This window comes from Rattus norvegicus, chromosome 1 (assembly GCF_021556685.1).
Source record: "Rattus norvegicus strain SHRSP/BbbUtx chromosome 1, alternate assembly SHRSP_T2T, whole genome shotgun sequence".
Lineage (NCBI taxonomy): Eukaryota > Metazoa > Chordata > Mammalia > Rodentia > Muridae > Rattus > Rattus norvegicus.
In genome coordinates this window covers 86424489-86445337 of record NC_141534.1, presented here as the reverse complement: position 1 = coordinate 86445337, position 20849 = coordinate 86424489, and the positions used below count along the sequence as shown (strand labels likewise).

General features: G+C 41.8%; 1 pseudogene; it reads left to right on the top strand.

Annotated features, from left to right (window-relative positions):
• Window positions 1–20849, top strand: part of Ncl-ps3 (nucleolin, pseudogene 3) — a 421287-nt pseudogene that overhangs the window by 238350 nt on the left and 162088 nt on the right.

Sequence of the window (20849 nt, the reverse complement as noted above, 5' to 3'; positions counted from 1 at the left end):
GCTCTATGTCAGTCTATGCATACTCTTTTGCTGGTCATTCAGTCTGTGTTAACACCCATGTTTGTTTACTCTGAAGATCTTGTTGTGATATCCTTGACTCCTCCAGCTCCCTCAATCCTCCCACTCTTCCACAAGGCCCCATTAAATCTGCCTATTCTTTAGCAGTGGGTTATTCTTAGTTAGGGTTTTACTGCTATGGACAGATACCATGATCAAGGCAACTCTTGTGAAAATAAAGTTTAATTGGGGTGGACTTATAGGCTCAGAGTTTCAGTCCATTATCATCAAGGCAGGAACATGGAAACATCCAGGCAGGCATGTTGCAGAAGGAGGTGAGAGTTCTGCATTTTTTCCTGAAGGCTGCTAGCAGAATACAGGCTTCAAGGCAGCTAAGATGAGGGTTTTAAAGCACACATCCACAGTGACAAACTTACTCCAACAAGGCTACACCTTATAATAATGCCATTCCCTGGGCCAAGCCATCACATGGTCTCTGCATCTGTTTCCATCAGGTTCTTGACAAAGCATCACAAAAGACAGGTATCCTAGGCTCCTGCCTGTAAGCATAAAAAGGTATCATTAATAGTATAATGCATTTTCTTTCTCCCATGCGATGGGTCTCAAGATGAGTCAGTCATTGCTTAGTGATTCTTTCAATCTCTGCTCTTTCATTATCCCTTTATATTCTAGGTTGTAGAAATTTTGGTTTGAAGCATGCTGGTCCCTCCCTTCACTGAAAGGAGTAACTACTTCAGGATCCATATCACTCACTGCTAATCTCACCCCCATAGATTCCATAACTGGGTTTTATCATCAAATAAATCCTGTTGTTGAATTGTCAAGCTTTTTTAAAAGATCATATTGGCAGTAATAATTGTGATGGCAGCAACAAAAGTAGTAGTAGTAGTAGTAGTAGTAGTAGTAGTAGTAGTAGTAGTAGTTTTGTGTGTGTGTGTGAATGTGTGTATACCAATTTTTGTGCATAGTGCCTTTAAAAGTCAGAAGAGTGTAGTTACATGCAGCTATCTCTTAGCAGCATGTTTTGGGTCCTAGGAACTGAACTCAGGCCCTTTATAAGAGCAATACAGACCTTTTAACCTCTGATTCATTTCTCCAGCCTCAATTCTTAGTTCTTGGGTCATCAAATGTCAGCTACTTTTATTACTGGTGTGTTATAGATTCCCATCTAGTCCCAAATTGGTTTATGAAATTCTATCTTAAAAATATTTAACCATAAAATTACCACAAACTGAAATATTTTTACTCTATAGAATTGAGCAAAAAATGTCTTCATAGAGATTCTGAAATGTTATCCAAATATCCTATCATTTAAGACATGTATAAACTTACATTTCTGTTCAGAATTTTTAAATTGTATATCACTTTTTCTTCATTTTTGGTAATTTCTAGTGAGTGTATAAAATAATGTGTCTCATTATAAAACATTGATATATATATATATATATATATATATATATAATTTACTCAGTATTGAACTCTACTGCCTAGGCATGATTGTTCCTATGATGTACCCTGACTGTTTTTATGTAATATAGATACACTTATATATGAATACAGATGTGCATATTGAAGAAGGATTGCAACATTTTCTTCTGTTTTCTGTGGTTGAGGAGATTTTTCCTATAGTTTTGATGGAGAATAGAGACAGTGACAGGTAAAATACAGTTCAAAGCATAAACACAGTCTAATAGACTGAACACAGCTGCCCAAATAAGCAAGGCCAAATGGTGGTAGTGATAAAGGAAGACCAAGAATAGGGAAAATGGGGAGAAAGGGGACAAGAAGACCGACAGAGCCAAGAGGGCACATGATTGCAATATCAGAGTTATGTAGGAACTAAAAACTGGAGAATGGAAGCTCATGATCTGGAGAAGTTTGGTGAAAGGGTAGGGTAATAAGGGCTGAGGAAACTCAGGATGCCAACATGGATTCTGTTATAGGTACTTGCTAACAAAGCCAGGAGGCCAGCATGGATGTTTATATGCCAATAGACATCAAAGTTATCTATTTGTCCTGAATTTCTTTTATGCCTGACATTCTAGCCTTACTGTAGATGGTAAGCAGCAATGTTATCTCCTTCTGTAACTACTTCTTTGCTGAGTAAGGATTTCAATCTGACATACCTGGCTAATAAATATTGTAAGGAAAGAGAGGTGTACAAGGTAGAGAAGATTGATGACATCTGCTTTATTTGCTTCACAGGTTCTGTGTGACCAGCAGGAGCTAGCAAATTTCAGGCAGCTTTGGAGAAGTCTGAAATTCTGAAATTCTGGTTCAAACCAGAATCTCAAGCCAGTTGGAAATTTCATCAGAAAAATCTAGTTTATGGTTTTTTTAATAAGTCCAGTGATAGAGATTTTTATTTAGAGAAATTTTCAGTCTTCAGGTGAGTATAAATCTGCTAAGACAGATGCAGATATACTGTAGGTACAGAAGGTAAAGTTCAGATGCTTAGGGTAACTCTTATATTGGGTACATCCTTGAAATTTCCAGAACTGTGATTCTGGTATTTGGGGTTTGGAAGAAGTCCAGCCTAGCAGTATCATAGAGATAGAGATATAGATGGAGGTAGAAATGGAGATGATAGAGATACATGGATGGATAGATAGGTAGAATCCACAAAGGAATAGGTAGTAGGATGATCCCTCTGCCTCTCCTTTAACCCCATCAGACTTCTGAACCATACAGAAAAAGCTTCCTTTTCTTCACCATCTTACCTGCTCTCTGATATCTCTGGGCCAAGCCAAGCTGCCCTAAGTACACTGCAATCCAAGGGAGACTACCATTCTTCAGTTGCTGCTACTCCCTCCTCTATCATAACTGCGACTCCTGAACCAAACAGGCTATCTTCCCTTCCCCCTCATCTATCCTTCTGAGCCTGAGCCCCAGTTTTCTTCTGGTTTGCACCTTACCTGAACCCATGGCACATTAACATGTTCTCCTCCCTGCAAAGCCTAGCTGTCTGCCCTAGCTAGAAACAGAGGTGATACCATTGCCCCAATACCCACAGCAGCTAGAACCCTCATAGAGCATAGCAGATGTGGTATCAATACCATTCTGCTTGAACCCCATAGTCCTTTAGATCTGTACCTCCACCTGAGCCAATGACAGATTGATGTGTCAGTCTTCTGAGTCCAAAGTCTTCTCATCTCCCAGGATGTCTGCCCTAACCAGGGACAGAGGGAAATAGTGATACAGTGCACAGGGGTACCATAACAAAGGGACAGATGATGCTTGCCATAACCATGCCTACAGGAGTCCTGCCAAAAACAGAAATAGCACTGCCTGCCTCCTAGGAAGTCTGCTGTAACCCAGGTTACATTGCTGTACTTGCTACCAAGGAGGCCTTCTCCAGCCTGAAAAACTCAGGCAATTTAGCACCTTAGATAACCAGATGGCCAATACCAACTGCAAGAACATAAGCAACAGGAGCCAATGTAATTTTGGCCTCTTAGAACACATTTCTCCTACCACAGCAAGCCCTGGCTACCCTAATACACTTTAAGACCATGATAAATCCCATCTCATGAAGATGATACAGGCATTTAAGAAGGATAGGATTTCTTTAACCCCCTTAAAGAAATACAGAAAAACACAGGCAAACACGTGGATGACCTAAAAGAGGAAACAAAGAAATCACCTTAAGAAATACAGGAAAATACTGTCAAACAGGTGAAATAATCAAACAATATGGTCCAAGACCCAAAAATGTAAAGAGAAACAATAAAGAAATCACAAATGGAAGCAACCCTGGAGATGGAAAACCCAGTAAAGAAATTAGCAGAATACAAAATGGGAGAGTTGGAAGAAAATGTCTCGGGCATAGAAGTGGTGTGAATGCTTGCAGCCAACCATCAGACAGAGCATGGGGATCCCAGTGGAAGAATTCGGAGAAGGACCAAAGGAGCTCTTGCAACCCCATAGGAAGAACAGCAATATCAACAAACCAGTCCCCCCAGAACTCCCAGGGAATTAACCACCAATCAAAGAGTACACATGGAAGGACCTATGGCTCCAGCTGCATATGTAGCAGAGGATGGCATTATTTGGAATCAACTGAAGGGAGGCCCTTGTTCCTGTGAAATCTCAATGACCCTGTGTAGGGGAATGACAGGGCAGTGAGGTGGGAGTGGGTGGGTCTGGGAGCACCCTCATGGGAGCAGGGTAAGGGAGCGGGATAGGGGTTTTTGGAGGAGAAATTGGAAAGGGGATAACATTTGAACTCTAAATAAATAAAATATCTAATAAAAAATAAAAAGAAAAAAGAAAATGAACGGAGCAGAGACAAATAATATGAGACACAAAGTTAAGAAGAAAATTCAAACAGCTAAATGCCTTCAGGAAGGAATTGGAGCCTTATGATTCTGCCTGTGCCCAGAGCTGACCCCTGCCCACAGATCTCTGTAACCAAATCTTATGGAGGAGAGACCTAGACTCTCAGAGGTGCAGACAATCCTGAGAGTTCAGAGGAGACCTCTACTTCTGCTCATATTCCTGGCCCAAAAGGAACCCACCTAAAGCTCTAAGGACACAGAATCCTAGGAGTAGTCAGGAAAAGGATCCTTCCAGACTTTGCCTGTGTTCAAAGCTGAAAGCCAGTGGCCAGGAGCGCTGACACACCTGGGAGCACAGTTAAGACAAATTTGTCTGCTCTAACTGAGCAGCCTGAAGCCTGCAGAAGCAGTTTGGGATAGGACACTTCTGGTTTCTATTTCACCTGAAACTGACACAGCTCTGCAGTTCTCTGAACCCAGATGCCACTGGGAGAAAAGAGGTCTATAGGAGTGCTGACACACAGTCTTACAGGAGGACCAAGCCACTGTCAGAGACAGAAAGACAAGCTAAAACCAGGACAACTTGATGGCAAAAGGCAAATGCAGAAACCAAGGCTACTTAGTATCATTGGAAACAAGTTCTCCCACCAAGGCAAATGCAGGATACCCCAATATACTGGAAAAGCAAGATTTGGATTTAAATCGCATTTCATGGGGATGATAGAGGACTTTAAGAATGATATAAATAAATCCCTTAAATAAAATCAAGACAACACAGGTAAACAAGTAGAAGCCCTTAAAGAGGAAACACAAAAATCCCATAAAGAATAACAGGAAAACAGAACCAAACAGGTGAAAGAATTGAAATATACCATCCAGGGCCAACAGTTCCCTGCTCCCAAATCCTGTGGGAAAGAGAGCTCACCGCCCTGAGAGGAGGGCACTCCTGAGACTGCAGAGTGGGAGAGACCAACAATACTGCCTACCCCTGCCCACATCCCTGACCTAAGAGGAAACTGTACAGGGCCTCTGGGAACAGGAAAATAGGGGCACTCAAGCGGCAGTTACCCTGAGGTCCAGACACCACTTGGACCAGAAGAGTCCTGATCAACAGCTCCCTACACCCAAATCCTGAGGGAGGGAGAGCTAAACATTCAGAGGGGCAGACACGCCTGGGAAGCCAGAAGAGACCACACTCTGCCCACATTTCTGTGACTCCAGAGGAATACACCAAATGCCATCTGGGACCCAGGTGCACGAGGGCCTGGGGAAAAGGTGGCGCAGGGCCTCTTGGTTTCTGCCCTCACGGAGTGCTCCAAAGCAGCCCGCCAGGAGCAACTTCAGCCATGGGACCACAGGTAAGACCAAATTTTCTGCTCCAAGCAACCTGCATGGTGGACTCAGGACACAAGCCCACAGCAACCGCTGAAGACCAGTAGACAGGAAAGACTACACGCCTGAAAGCAGAACACTTTGTTACCATAACTGGCTGAAAGAAAACAGGAAAAGAGGCCTACAGCACTCCTAACACTCAGGCATATAGGACGGTATAGCCACTGTCAGAAATAGAAGAACAAGGTAACACCAGAGAAAACCTGATGGTGAGAGGCAAGCACAGGAACTCAGTCAACAGAAACCAAGACTACATGGTATCATTGGAGCCCAATTCTTCCACCAAAGCAAACACTGAATATCCAAACACACCAGAAAAGCAAGACCTAGATTTAAAATCACATTTGATCATGATGATATAGGACTTTAAGAAAGACATTAAGAACTCCCTTACAGAAATGCAAGAAAAAAACAAGTAGAAGCCCACAGAGAGGAATCACAAAAATCCCTGAAAGAATTCCAGGAAAACAAAATCAAAGAGGTGAAGGAATTAAAAATGGAAATAGAAGCAATCAGGAAAGCACAAAGGGAGACAATCCTGGATATACAAAATCAAAGGAAGAGACAAGGAGCTGTAGATACAAGCATCACCAACAGAATACAAGAGATAGAAGACAGAATCTCAGGAGCAGAAGATTCCATAGAAATCATGGACACAACTGTCAAAGATAATGTAAAATGGAAAAAGCTACTGGTCCAAAACATAAAGGAAATCCAGGACTCAATGAGAAGATCAAACCTAAGGATAATAGGGATAGAAGAGAGTGAAGACTCCCAGCTCAAAGGACCAGTAAATATCTTCAACAAAATCATAGAAGAAAATTTCCCTAACCTAAAGAAAGAGATGCACATAAGCAAACAAGAAGCCTAGAGAACTCCAAATAGATTGGACCAGAAAAGAAACTCCTCCAGTCACATAATAGTCAAAACACCAAATGCACAAAATAAAGAAAGAATATTAAAAGCAGTAAGGGAAAAAGGTCAAGTAACATATGAAGGCAGACCTATCAGAATCAAACCAGACTTTTCGCGAGAGACTAGGAGAGCCAGAAGATCCTGGACAGATGTCATACAGACCCTAAGAGAACACAAATGCCAGCCCAGGTTACTGTAACCTGCAAAACTCTCAATTAGCATACATGGAGAAACCAAGATATTCCATGAGAAAACCAAATTTACACAATATCTTTCTACAAATCCAGCGCTACAAATGATAATAAATGGTAAAGCCCAACATAAGGAGGCATGCTACACCCTAGAAAAACCAAGAAACTAATTGTCTTGTAACAAAAAAAAAGAGAAGAAAAGCACATAAACATAACCTCACATCCACATACCAATATTACCGGAAGCAACGATCACTATTCCTTAATATCTCTCAACATCAATGGACTCAACTCACCAATAAAAAGACATAGATTAAGAAACTGGATATGCAATGAGGACCCTGCATTCTGCTGCCTACAGGAAACACACCTCAGAGACAAAGACAGACACTACCTCAGAGTGAAAGGCTAGAGAACAATTTTCCAAGCAAATGGCCTGAAGAAGCAAGCTGGAGTAGCCATTCTAATATCGAATAAAATCGATTTTCATACAAAAGTCATCAAAATGATAAGGAAGGACACTTCATATTCATCAAAGGAAAAATCCACCAAGATGAACTCTGAATCCTATATATCTATGCTCCAAATACAAGGGCACCTACATACATAAAAGAAACCCTACTAAAGCTCAAAGCACACATTGCACCTCAAACAAAAATAGTAGAAGTCTTCAACACCCCACACTCATCAATGGACAGATTATGGAAACAGAACTTAAACAGAGACATAGACAGACTAAGAGAAGTCATGAACCAAATGGACTTAACAGATATTTATAGAACATTCTATCCTAAAACAAAAGGTTATACCTTCTTCTCACCACCTCATGGTACTTTCTCCAAAATTGACCATATAATTGGTCATAAAATAGGCCTCAATAGATACAGAAAGATAGGCATAATCCCATGCGTCCTATCAGACCACTGCAGGCTCAAGCTGGTCTTCAACAGCAATAAGGGAAGAATGCCCATATACACATTGGAAATTGAAGAATGCTCCACGCAATGATAATTGGGTCATGGAAGAAATAAAGAAATTAAAGACTTTTTAGATTTTAATGAAAATTAAGGTATAAAATACCCGAACTTATGGGACACAATGAAAGTTGTGCTAAGAGGAAAACTCATAGTTCTGTGTGCCTGCAGAAAGCAACAGATAAGAGCATATATCAGCAGCTGGACAGCACACGTAAAGGCTCTAGAACAAAAAAAAGCAAATACACCCAGAAGTAGAAGGCAGGAAATAATCAAACTCAGAGCTGAAATCAACCAAGTAGAAACAAAAAGGATCATAAAAAGAATCAACAGAACCAAAAGTTGGTTGTTTGAGAAAATCAACAAGATAGATAAACCCATAGCCAGACCATTGAGAGGACACAGAGAGTGTGTCCAAATTAATAGAACCGAAATGAAGAGGGAGACATAACTACAGAATCAGAGGAAATTCAAAAATTCATCAGATCTTACTACAAAAGCCTACATTCAACAAAACTTGAAAATCTTCAAGAAATGGACAATTTCCTAGACACATACCAGATACCAAAGTTAAATCAGGAACAGATAAATCATTTAAACAATCCCTCACCTCTTCAAGAAATAGAAGTGAAAGATCCCACGCAGAGAGACCCTTACTCAAGTCTTGGGAAATCGCGGACCCCAGACACAGAGAGACCATTTTGGATGTAATAAGCAAAGGCGAGGTTTATTACAGAGACCTATTGCAGAGATCTCTGGGCCGACACGTATCCCACTCAGGAGACAGAGGTGTCGGCCCTGAAAGGCTGGGAGAAAGAGCATTTAAAGGCAGAGGCTGTGAGCCCAGGGGATGGGGGATGTCAAAGAGGAAGGCACCACAAGTTACAGGATTGTTTTATGGCTCCAGGAGATAAGGGGACGCCAGAAGGTTTTATGGCCCCCTGGTTCCTGGAACAGAGCTACTAAATCAGGAGAAGGGTCGGGTCTTCAGGTCCTCATTATTTTTAAAAGTTTGTCAAAATTGATGAAGCATCTGTATTTGAAACACCTCTGGTTAGGCTTGGGCCACTGGTTTCTTGGAGTGCTCTCTGTAGGACGCAATGGCTGGAAAGCAAAAGTAGGGGCTTAAATAAACATCACAGGGGCAGAACAAAGAACAGTTACTCACACCGGGTGATAAGCAAAGTAGTTCTTTTGTATTTTTTTTCTTTATCTTTATGGCCTGCTGCTCCTGAGTTTGTGGCTTTTGGGGCTTACTCTTTTAATTTTATATTTTTAAACCTTAAATTTGTATAATTTCTTTTCAGAAGCAGTCATTAAAAGTTCCCAACCAAGAAGAGCCCAGATACAGATGGGTTCAGTGCAGAATTCTATCAGACCTTCATAGAAGACCTCACACCAATTTTATCCAAACTATTCCACAAAATTGAAACAGATGGAGCACTCCCGAATTCCTTCTATGAAGCCACAGTTACTCTTATACCTAAACCACACAAAGACCTAACAAAGAAAGAGAACGTCAGACAAATTTCCCTTATGAATATCGATTAAAAAATGCTCAATAAAATTGTAGCAAACTGAATCCAAGAGCACACCAAAACAATCATCCATCATGTTCACATAGGCTTCAACCCAGGCATTCAGGGACGGTTTAGTATATGTAAAACCATCAACATAATCCACTATAAAAACAAACTGAAAGATAAAACCACATGATCATTTCATTAGATGCTGAGAAAGCATTTGACAAAATTCAACACCACTTCATGATAAAAGTCCTGGATAGAATAGGAATTCAAGGCCCATAACTAAACATAGTAAAAGCCCTATACAGCAAACCAGTAGCTAACATTAAACTAAATGGAGAGAAACTTGAAGCAATCCCACTAAAATCAGGGACTAGACAAGGTTGCCCACTCTCTCCCTACATATTCAATATAGTTCTTGAAGTTCTAGCCAGAGCAATCAGACAACAAAAGGAGATCAAGCGGATACAGTTTGGAAAAGAAGAAGTCAAAATGTCACTATTTGCAGATGACATGATAGTATATTTAAGTGATCCCAAAAGTTCCACCAGAGAACTACTAAACCTGATAAACACCTTCAGCAAAGTGGCTGGGTATAAAATTAACTCAAATAAATCAGTAGCCTTCCTCTACACAAAAGAGAAACAAGCCAAGAAAGAAATTAGGGAAAGGACACTCTCCGTAATAGTCCCAAATAATATAAAATACCTAGGTGTGATTTAAACAAGCAAGTGAAAGATCTGTATGATAAGAACTTCAAGCCTCTGAAGAAAGCAATTGAAGAAGATCTCAGAAGATGGAAAGATCTCCCATGCTCATGGGTTTGGCAGCATTAATATAGTAAAGTGGTCATTTTACCACAAGCAATCTTCAGATTCAATGTAATCCCCATCATAATACCAATCCAACTTTTCAGAGTGTTAGACAGAATAATTTCTAATTCTTCTGGAATAACAAAAAACCCAGGATAGCTAAAACTATCCTCAACAATGAAAGGACTTCTGGGGGAATCATTATCCCTGAACTCAAGCAGTATTACAGAGCAATAGTGATAAAAACTGCATGGTATTGGTACAGAGACATGCAGATAGACCAGTGGAATAGACTTGAAGACCAAGAAATGAACCCATACACCTACAGTCACTTGATATATGACAAAGGAGCCAAAACCATACAATGGAAAAAATATAGCATTTTCAGCAAATCGTGATGCTTCAACTGGATGTCAGCATGTAGAAGAATGCAGTTGATCCATGTTTATTACCATGTACAGAGCTTAAGTCCAAGTGTATCACGGACCTCCACATCAAACCAGATACACTCAAACTAATAGAAGAAAAAGTGGGGAAGCATCTCGAACACATGGGCACAGGAGAAAATTTCCTGTACAATACACCAATGGCTTATGCTCTAAGATCATGATTTGACAAATGGGATCTTATGAAACTGCAAAGCTTTTGTAAGGCAAAGGACACTGTCATTAGGATAAAATGGCAACCAAAATATTGGGGAAAAGATCTTTACCAATTCTACAACTGATAGATGGCTTATATCTAAAATATACAAAGAACTCAAGAAGTTAGACTGCAAGGAGACAAATAACCCTATAAAAATGGGGTTCCTAGCTAAACAAAGAATTCACAGCTGAGGAATGCCAAATGGCTGAGAAACACCTAAAGAAATGTTAAACGTCTTTAGTCTTAAGGGAAATGCAAATCAAAACAACCTTGAGATTTCACCTCAGAGCAATGAGAATGGCTAAGATCAAAAACGCAGGTGACAGCAGATGCTGGTGAGCATGTAGAGAAAGAGGAATTCTCCTCCATTGTTGGTGGGATTGCAGACTGGTACAACCATTCTTGAAATCAGTCTGGAGGTTCCTCAGAAAATTGGACATTGAATTACCTGAGGACTCAGGTATACCTCTCTTGGGCATATACCCACAAGATGCCCCAACATATAAAAAAGACACGTGCTCCACTATGTTCATTGCAGCCTTCTTTATAATTGCCAGAAGCTGGAAAAAACCCAGATGCCCTTCAACAGAGGAATGGATACAGAAAATGTGTTACATCTACACAATGGAATATTACTAAGCTATCAAAAACAGTAGCTTCATGAAATTCGTAGGCAAATGGAGGGAACTGGAAAATATCATCCTGAGTGAGGTAACCCAATCACAGAAAAACACACATGGCATGCACTCATTGATAAGTGGCTATTAGCCCAAATGCTCGAATTACCGTAAATGGACAGAACACATGAAACTCAAGCAGGATGACCAAAATGCGAATGCTTCACTCCTTCTTTGAAAGTGGAACAGGAATACTCATGGGAGGGAATAGGGAGGCAATGTTTAGAACAGAGGGAGAAGGATCACCCATTCAGAGCCTGCCCCACATGTGGCCATACATATCCAGCCAGCAAACTAGATAAGATGAATGAAGCTGTAGAACTAGAGTTTCATAAAGGTTACTCATTGTCAGGGCCCGAATGTGCAGAACTAGAGTTTCATAAAGGTTGCTCATTGTCAGAGTCCGGATGTGCAGGGCTGGACGTGCCTGAGGGACAGCCAGAGATAGGACTTGCCAAACCAGCTATTAGCCCCAAGGACACTGACCATCCGTAGCCACCCCCTCCCCTTCCTTCACCCCCCTGAGTGAGATGAGCCACCCTACCTGCCTGCCGAGCTGCTAGATAACACATACTCCTTGCTGATGTCATTTCGCGCCAAAAGTAACCGTGCACCTTTTGAATTGACCAATCATGTGTAATTGTGCGAATGCCCCTTACCTCCCCTATATAAACCCCGGAGTGTGGAAGCTCGGGGTCGATTCCTCTGTCTCCTGTGTGAGATACGTGTCGACCCGGGATCCCGCTAAGACCCGGGATCTCGTTAATAAAGCTACCTCTTGCTGTTACATCAAGAATGGCTACTCGTGATTCCTGGGGGCACCCCACCCCGCGATCGGAGCGAGAGACTAGGTTCCCCATTTTGGGGTTCGCTCTTTCATTTGGGGGCTCGTCCGGGATCGGAGCATGACCCCCCCCCGGGAACCCCAAATGCCACTTGGAGGTACGTTAGTGTGAGTGCTGGAAAGCGGCCGCTGTGTATGTGTATGTATGTGTGTGTGTGTGTGTGTGTGTGTGTACGTTGTGCTTCTCGTACTGTGTACTGTGCCATGGTCTAAGGTTTAAGTTGGGTGCGCTCGGGTGGAAGGGCTTCCCATCCTGAATTTGAGTGCACCCCGTTTTCGAGTACATTTGGGCAGATGGGTTTCCTGCCCCGTATTTGAGTGCACTCGGGCAGAAGGGTTTCCTGCCCCGGACAGTCAGTACACTTGGGCAGATGGGTTTCCTGCCCCCTATTTGCGTGTACTTGAGCGGAAGGGTTTCCCGCTCCAGACAGGCGCCTGTGAGTAGAAGGGTTTCCTACTCCGAATAGTCTTTTTCTTTCTTTTTTTCCTTTTTAGAAAGCACACCGGGAGACGCCCCAATCGCGCAGGCTCTGGGACGCGTGAGAGACATTTCGCGAGCCAGCCTCTGTCGGGAGGACCCGGCAACTAGCAGTCAAAAAGATCTGAATGTGAGTTGACTTCGGAGGTCGTGTTCGGCTGCCTATTTGAGTATAGGCACGGACAAGTGTGCTTAGATGTGTTAGTGTCTGTTGTCTGTATTCTGTTTCTGTGTTTGGTATCCCAGAAGCAGCTAAGGTTAAGGTGCAGTTTGGGCCAGGTACTGAAGGTACCAGGCATCAGTGGAAATTGGTTATAGGATGCTTTGTCTTGGTCTTGTTTGTCTGGATTGTTATCTGTGGTATTGTCCAGTGTCTTTTTGGCTTTTGTTTCGTTTTTGAAATCTTGGACTGACAATTGTGTTTGAACTGTTTGCTTTGTTCGTTGAAGAGTTTTACTTGGTCCCCTTAGTGCTTAGTGAAGTAAGGAACTTAATTTTGTGGACCCCGCTCTAGTGGCGGTATGTTGGTTGATAGCCAAAGTTAATTTTTAAAGCATAGTGTTTTATCTGTGGTTGTGCTCACAGCCAGCTGTGATAAGCTGGGGAAGAGTTAAATTTTGCCTGGGAGTAAGGAATCTTAAAGGCGGAGTTTCAGCCAGTTTGACACTTAGTGCGTAGCTGCCTAAAAGATCAGAAATGCTGTCAACAGGCAATATAAAAAAAAGGGACAGGCTGTGTTAGAAATGCTACAGGAGGAACTATCTAAATAGGATGAGAGCAAGGTGGGAGAGGACTATAAGGAAAACAAGAACAAGAAAGGAATTTCTGACATTTGCTCACAGAGGGAGAGCGCTCATTTAGAGAAGTTCTTTAAGGAAGCCTGCCTTATCTGCTGTCTTTATTCCAAGGGAGGAGTTAGTCTCCAGCACTAAATTACTTTTCTCGTTGGTCATCATTAACATGGAGAGTGCCTTTGGTCCTATCCCCACAGCAGCCAGCTCCTGCCCCTATGGTTAAAATGCCCCAGGTTGGGGGACAAAAAGAGCCCCTAAAATAGTTTCAAAGAATCTACAACAAGCTGTAAAGAACTTTGTTTTGTTGTGCCAGTCAAAATTTAGAATTCAGGCTTTGGCGGTGGCCAAGGTCAGGATTAATGTTTTCTTTTCCATGGGCCTTTTAAACCCAGTGAGACAGTTTGGTAAAGGGCTACTACTGAGGTCCTGATAGCCCCAGGTGAACTGGTTATGATTCTTTTGTCAGCCACCTGGCATCTAGCAACCAGGTTCTAACCATCTCTCCATCCTTTTGTTATTAGTTGTTACTAAAAGCCTAGTGTCATTTGGAGGCTAGTTCTCTTGAGAGACAAAGCCACAGAGCTGACACTGAAGAGAGATGCTCCTTGAGGGAAAATCTAAGTCTAGAGAGATAGTCAATAACAGATCGGCTACCTCTCTGCTCACCTTTCCGTTTCATAGACAAAGCTTGTGCTTATTTGTACAATGGACTTTTTGTTCCAAGAAAGGCCTTCTGGTTTAGCTGTGTGACTAAATGCTGTTTGCCCTCTTCAGTAGACCTCTATTCTCAAGATTCTCTTGTTTTCTCACCATCCCATTTGAGATGCTTGTTAGTAATTGTTACAAGTCTTCTTTACCACTGAGGAAAGACAGAATCCTACTGGAGGCCAGAAAGAAGGTTCCAACACGGATAGAAGGCCCTCACTTCTGCCTGCTCTCTTCAGACGCCCAAAGGTAGGGAGTGCCAGGTCTGCCGCCAGGCTCCAAGGGTGGGTCTCTGAGGGGCTGGAAAATGCCCCACCAATCGGCTAAGATAAGGAAATGAAGAGAAAGTTACAGAAACTTGAAGGGTTAAGCTAAGTCACTGAGAGAGTTATTGTAAGTTGCAGAGAAAATAAGTTTGATGTGTGGTTCAGGGTCTGTGGAGAAAAGTGGACAGCACCTAATAGCTGTAGAAGAAGATGGAGAGAGACTGAAAAAAAAAGAAAGAATGAAAGAGGTAAAAAGAGCAGGAAGCTAGGGAAGAAAAGAGACAAAAAGAAGAGGAAGTTAGAGAGCTAAAGAGAGATAAAAGATGAGAGAGGATCATATACTGGCCACAGTAGTTAGGGAACCTAGGAAGATAGTACCTGGCAACAGAAGAGAATTCCTGGCTAAAGATCAGTGTGCCTAATGCAAAGAAAAAGGACACTGGGTCAGGGACTGCCCAAGTAAGAACAAGAGGGGTCACTGGAGAGCTTCTTGGTCCTAGAGTGCTGGACAGGGACCCAATGCTCTGTGCTCCTATGCCCCCCAGTGGGCCAATATCCAAAGCCCTTGAGTGCAAGGGGCTACTGGCAATGAAGAATACTTATGGACTGCCCGAAGAACAGTGGACCTTGGCGTGGGCCGGGTAACCCACCCACTAGTTCATGGTCATCCCTGACTGCCCCTATCCCTTGCTCATGAGAAAATTGCTCTCCAAATTGGCTTGCGTGGGCTGAAATGGCTGGGTGAGGCCATTTGTATGCATATCTACAGACTGTGTATGTGGAGCTTAAAACCTGCCTCAATGCACCAGTACCTAATGCTGGGAGATGTGTGGCTTAGTCCTGTTCTGCTTGGAACACATCACTCCTGCCAGCCAGGCACTAACAATTATCACCCAATCCAGGACTTAAACTGTGATAGAGTGGCTGATGTTTTGCCTTTAAATAGAGTGTCCCAAAAGATGGGACCACTGGTCAGCTTTCTAGATTCTCCACCAGTTGGGGACAATCTGGTCACCTTGCTGCCCAATCCGGACCTGGAGCCACCACAGCACGAGTGTCAAGCAGTGGCAGAAGCCCATGGGTGGAGGAAAGACCTCTGCGACTGGCTGATTGACCCCTGCTGAAAGCCGAGGACCTTGTCCACAGACGGGAACAGTTCTCTTCATGAATGAAGGTCAGAGATAAGTGGGTGCTGCCATGGTGGACAACACGATGTCATCTGGGATGGCTGAACTTCTACCCCCCAGCACATCAGCACTTCAGATGCCTTTACCATCTCTTGGATGCCCTGGTGAAGCCAACAACTGCAAGAGGCGGCCCCGATAGTCATCAAGAAGATACTGGAAGAAATCTTCCCCAGGTCTGGAATGCCCAAGGTAATCTGGTCAGACAACGGCCCTACTTTCGTGGCCAAGGTAAGTCAGGGTGTGGCCAAGTATTTAGAGGTCGATTGGAAATTACATTGTGTTTACAGACCTCATAGTTCAGGACAGGTAGAGTAAATAAATCAAATTTTAAAAGAGACCCTGACCAAATTAAATTGACCATGGAGACTGGCACAGACTGGGTGACACTCCTTCCCTCTTCCAGATTCAGCCTTAACCCCTTTTGAGATCTTATATCAGGCCTCAGCCCTCCCCCCGCGACTGTATTAGATGATATTACTGAACCAACATGTCATAGTGCCATAGTAATAATGATTTGTGTGCCAGGCTAAAAGACCTACAGGTGATACAGAAAGAAATCTGCTCACAGCTGACAGCAGCCTATGCCCCGGAGACCCCTGAGACATCTCATCAGTCATTAGTTCCAGGAGACTGCAGCTACACTGAGCCCAGACACTCAAGCCTCGCTGGAAAGGACTGTACCTGGTGCTGCTGACTACCCTGACAGTTGTCAATTCTCAGCCCTCACCAACCGTGTACTAGCTGTTGGGGCTGAGAGCTGGGACCTAGAGGGAAATTCAGTCATGTTTTTCCTGGGTTCTATCAAGATAGGTGTGGGATAAGCTTGATTTCCATTACAAATGATGTAACATTGCATATGTTAGTACTCTTAACACTTCTTGGGACTGTGCCTCAGGGATCACAGTCTGTATAAGCTTAGAAGTTCTAAAAGCTAGTCATGACCTTGGTGTATAGGCTTGGATAGTGTCCAGATTAGAATCCTCATGTTAAGACAACAATACCAAGCTGTTATGCTAGATGAAGCTGAGTTCTCCATGAAGTTCTAAGATTAGAACTATTAACAAAAAAAAAGAAGTGGGGAAAATGTAGAACTAGAGTTTCATAAAGGTTACTCATTGTCAGAGCCCAAATGTGCAGAACTAGAATTTCATAAAGGTTGCTCATTGTCAGAGTCCGGATGTGCAGGGCCGGACGTGCCTGAGGGAGAGCCAGAGATAGGACTTGCCAAACCAGCTATTAGCCCCAAGGACACTGACCATCCATAGCCACCTCCTCCCCTTCTTTCACCCCCCTGAGTGAGATGAGCCACCCTACCTGCCTGCCGAGCTGCTAGATAACACATACTCCTTGCTGATGTCATTTCGCGCCAAAAGTAACCGTGCACCTTTTGAATTGACCAATCATGTGTAATCGTGCGAATGCCCCTTACCTCCTCTATATAAACCCCGGAGTGTGGAAGCTCGGGGTCGATTCCTCTGTCTCCTGTGTGAGATACGTGTCGACCCGGGATCCCGCTAAGACCCGGGATCTCGTTAATAAAGCTACCTCTTGCTGTTACATCAAGAATGGCTACTCGTGATTCCTGGGGGCACCCCAACCCGCGATCGGAGCGAGAGACTCGGCTCCCCGTTTTGGGGTTCGCTCTTTCAAAGCAAAGTGTTGCAGGCTGACAGGAACTGGATGTAGATCTCTCCTGAGAGACATAGCCCGAATACAGCAAATACATAGGCGAATGCCATCGTTAAACCACTGAACTGAGAACGGGACCCCCGTTGAAGGAATCAGAGAAAGGCTAAAAGAGCTTGAAGGGGCTAGAGACCCCACATGAACAACAATGCCAACCAACCAGAGCTTCAAGGGTCTAAGCCACTAATCAAAGTCTATACACAGACTGACCCTGGGCTCCAACCTCATAGGTAACAATGAATAGCCTAGTAAGAGCACCAGTGGAAGAGGAAGCCCATGGTCCTCCAATGAACCCCCAATGAACGTGATTGTTGGGGGAAGGGCAGTAATGTGGGGAGGATGGGGAGGGGAACACCCATAGAGAAGGAGAGGGGTAGGGATTAGGGTGATGTTAGCCCGGAAACCGGGAAAGCGAGTAACAATCGAAATGTAAATAAAAAATACCCAATTTAATAAAGAAGAAAAAAAAGTAAAAAAAAAGTAAAAGCAAAATATCATCCAGGATCTAAAAATGGAAATAGAAACAATAAAGAAATTGCAAAGGATACAACCTTCAAGATAGAAAACCTAGAGAGAAGATCAGGGTCTTAGACACAAGCATCTCCGACAGAATAGAAGAGATTGAATAGAGAATCTCAGGGGCAGAAGATACCATAAAGAATCACTAATACAACCATCAAGGAAAAGGTAAAACACAAAGAGATCCTAACCAAAACACCCAAAAAGTCCAGGACACAATGAGAAGATCAATCCTAAGGATAATAGCTATTAAAGAGAGTGAAGAACAGAGCCACACATGCATAATTCCACCTCTAACAACAAAAATAACAGGAAACAAGAACCAATAATTCTATCTCTTAACATCAATGGACTCAATTCCCCAAAAAGACATAGATTACCAGACTGAATACTTAAAAAGGAACCAGCATTTTGCTATATACAGGAAACATAACTCAGTGAAAAAGACATAAACTACCTCAGAGGTAAAAGGCTAGAAAACATTTTCCAAGCAAAAAGTCCAAAGAAATCAGCTGAAGTAACTATTCTAATATCGAATAAAATTAACTTTCAACCATAAGTTATCAAAAAAGCTAAGGAACACTTCATATTCGAAAAAGGAAAATCCACCAAGGTGAACTCTGTTTTGAATATCAATGCTCCAAATTCAAGGACACCTACATTCATAAAAGAAACCTTACTAAAGCTGTAAGTACAGATTGCACCTCACACAATAATAGTGGGAAATTTCAACACCCTACTCTCATCAATGGACAGATCATGGAAACAGAAACTAAACAGAGACATAGAGAAATTAACAGAAATTTTGAACTAAATGGATTTAACCGATAGTTATAGCACATTTCATCCTAAAACAAAAGAATATAGCTTCTTCTCAGTAATTCATGGTACCTCTCCAACATTGACCATACAACCAGTCACAAAACAGGCATCAACAGATACAAGAAGATTGAAATAATCCCATGCATCATATCGGATCAGCACAGATTAAGTCTGATCTTCAACAACAACAAAAATGACAAACAGCCTACATCCACATGAAAGTTGAATAACACTCCACTCAATCATACCTTGATCAAGGAAGAAATAAAGAACAAAATTAAAGACTTTTTAGATTTTAAAGAAAATAAAGGCACAATATACCCAAACTTATGAGACACAAGAAATGTAGCGCTCAGAGGAAAACTCATAGTTCAACAAACCTAAAAGCTCTAGTGCAAAAAGAAGCAAATACACCCAAAGGACTAGTCTGAAGGAAATAATCAAACTTGGGGCTGAAATCAACAAAGTAGAAACAAAAAGAACTATCCCAAAATCAACAAAACCAGGAGGTGGTTATTTGAGAAATCAACAAGATAGATAAACACTTAGCCAGACTAACCAGAGGGCAAAGACCAAGTATCCAAATTAACAAAATCAGTAATGAAAAGGGAGACATAACAACAGCATCTGAGGAAATTAAAAAAAATCATCAGATCCTACTACAAAAGCTGATAATCAACAAAACTGGAGAATCTGGACAAAATGGACAATTTTCTAGACAGATACCATGTACCAAAGTTAAATCAACATCAGATAAACCATCTAAACTGTTCCATAACTCCTAAAGAGATTGAAGCAGTTATTAAAAGTCTCCCAACCAACAAAGCCCAGGACCAGATGGGTTTAGAGGAGAATTCTATCAGACCTTCAAAGAAGACATAATACCATTACTTTAAACAATTCCACAAAATAGAAACAGAAGGAATATTACTAATTTCTTCTATGAAGCCACAATTATGCTTATACCTAAACTGCACAAAGACCCAACAAAGAAAGAGCATTGAAAACTCTTACAAATATAGACCCAAATATTGATGCAAAAATTTTAAATAAAATTCTTGCAGACCAAATGCATAAACACATCAAAACCATAATCCATCATGACAAAGTAGGGTTTATTCCAGGGATGCAGGAATGGTTCAATATATGGCAATCCATCAACATACTCCACTATATAAGCAAAATCAAAGAAAAAAAACCCACATTACATGCTGTGAAGTCATGACAAAATTCAACACCTCTTCATGTTAAAAGTCAAGAAAGATCAGGAACTCAAGGCCCATACTTAAATGTAGTAAAAACAATATATAGCAACCAGTAGCCAACATCAAAGTAAATGGAGTGAAATTTGAAATAATCCCACTAAAATCAGGGACTAGACAAGGCTGCCAACACTCTCCATACTCATTCAATATAGTATTCAAAGCCCTAGCCAGACAATAAAAGGAAGTTAAAGTGATACAAATTGAAAAGGAAGAAGTCAAACTATCACTATTTGCTGATGATATGATAGTATACTTAAGTGAGCCAAAAGTTCAACCAGAGAACTAGTAAGCCTGATTAACAACTTTAGCAAAGTGGCTGGGCATAAAATTACTCAAACAAATCAGTAGCCTTCCTCTACTCAAAGAATAAACAGGCTGAGAAAGAAATTACGGAAATGACACCCTTCACATAGTCACAAATAACATAAAATACCTCGCTGTTACTCAAATCAAGCAAGTAAAAGACGTGTATGAAAAGAACTTCAAGTCTCTGAAGAAAGAATTTGAAGATCTCAGAAGATGGAAAGATCTCCTATGCTTATGGATTTGCCAGAATAATATAGTAAAAATGGCCATTTTGCCAAAGGCTATTTACTGATTCAGTGCAATCCCAATCAAAATTTAAACTCAATTCTTCATAAAGTTAGAAAGAGCAATTTGCAAAATCATTTGGAATAACAAAAGGCACAGGATAATAAATATTATCCTCAACAATAAAAGACCTTCTGGGGGAATCACCATCCCTGACCTCAAGCAGTATTACAGAGCAATAGTTATAAAACTGTATGGTACAAAGAGAAACAGGTAGTTCAAAAGAATAGAAATGAAGACCCAGAAGTGAACCCACACACCAGCA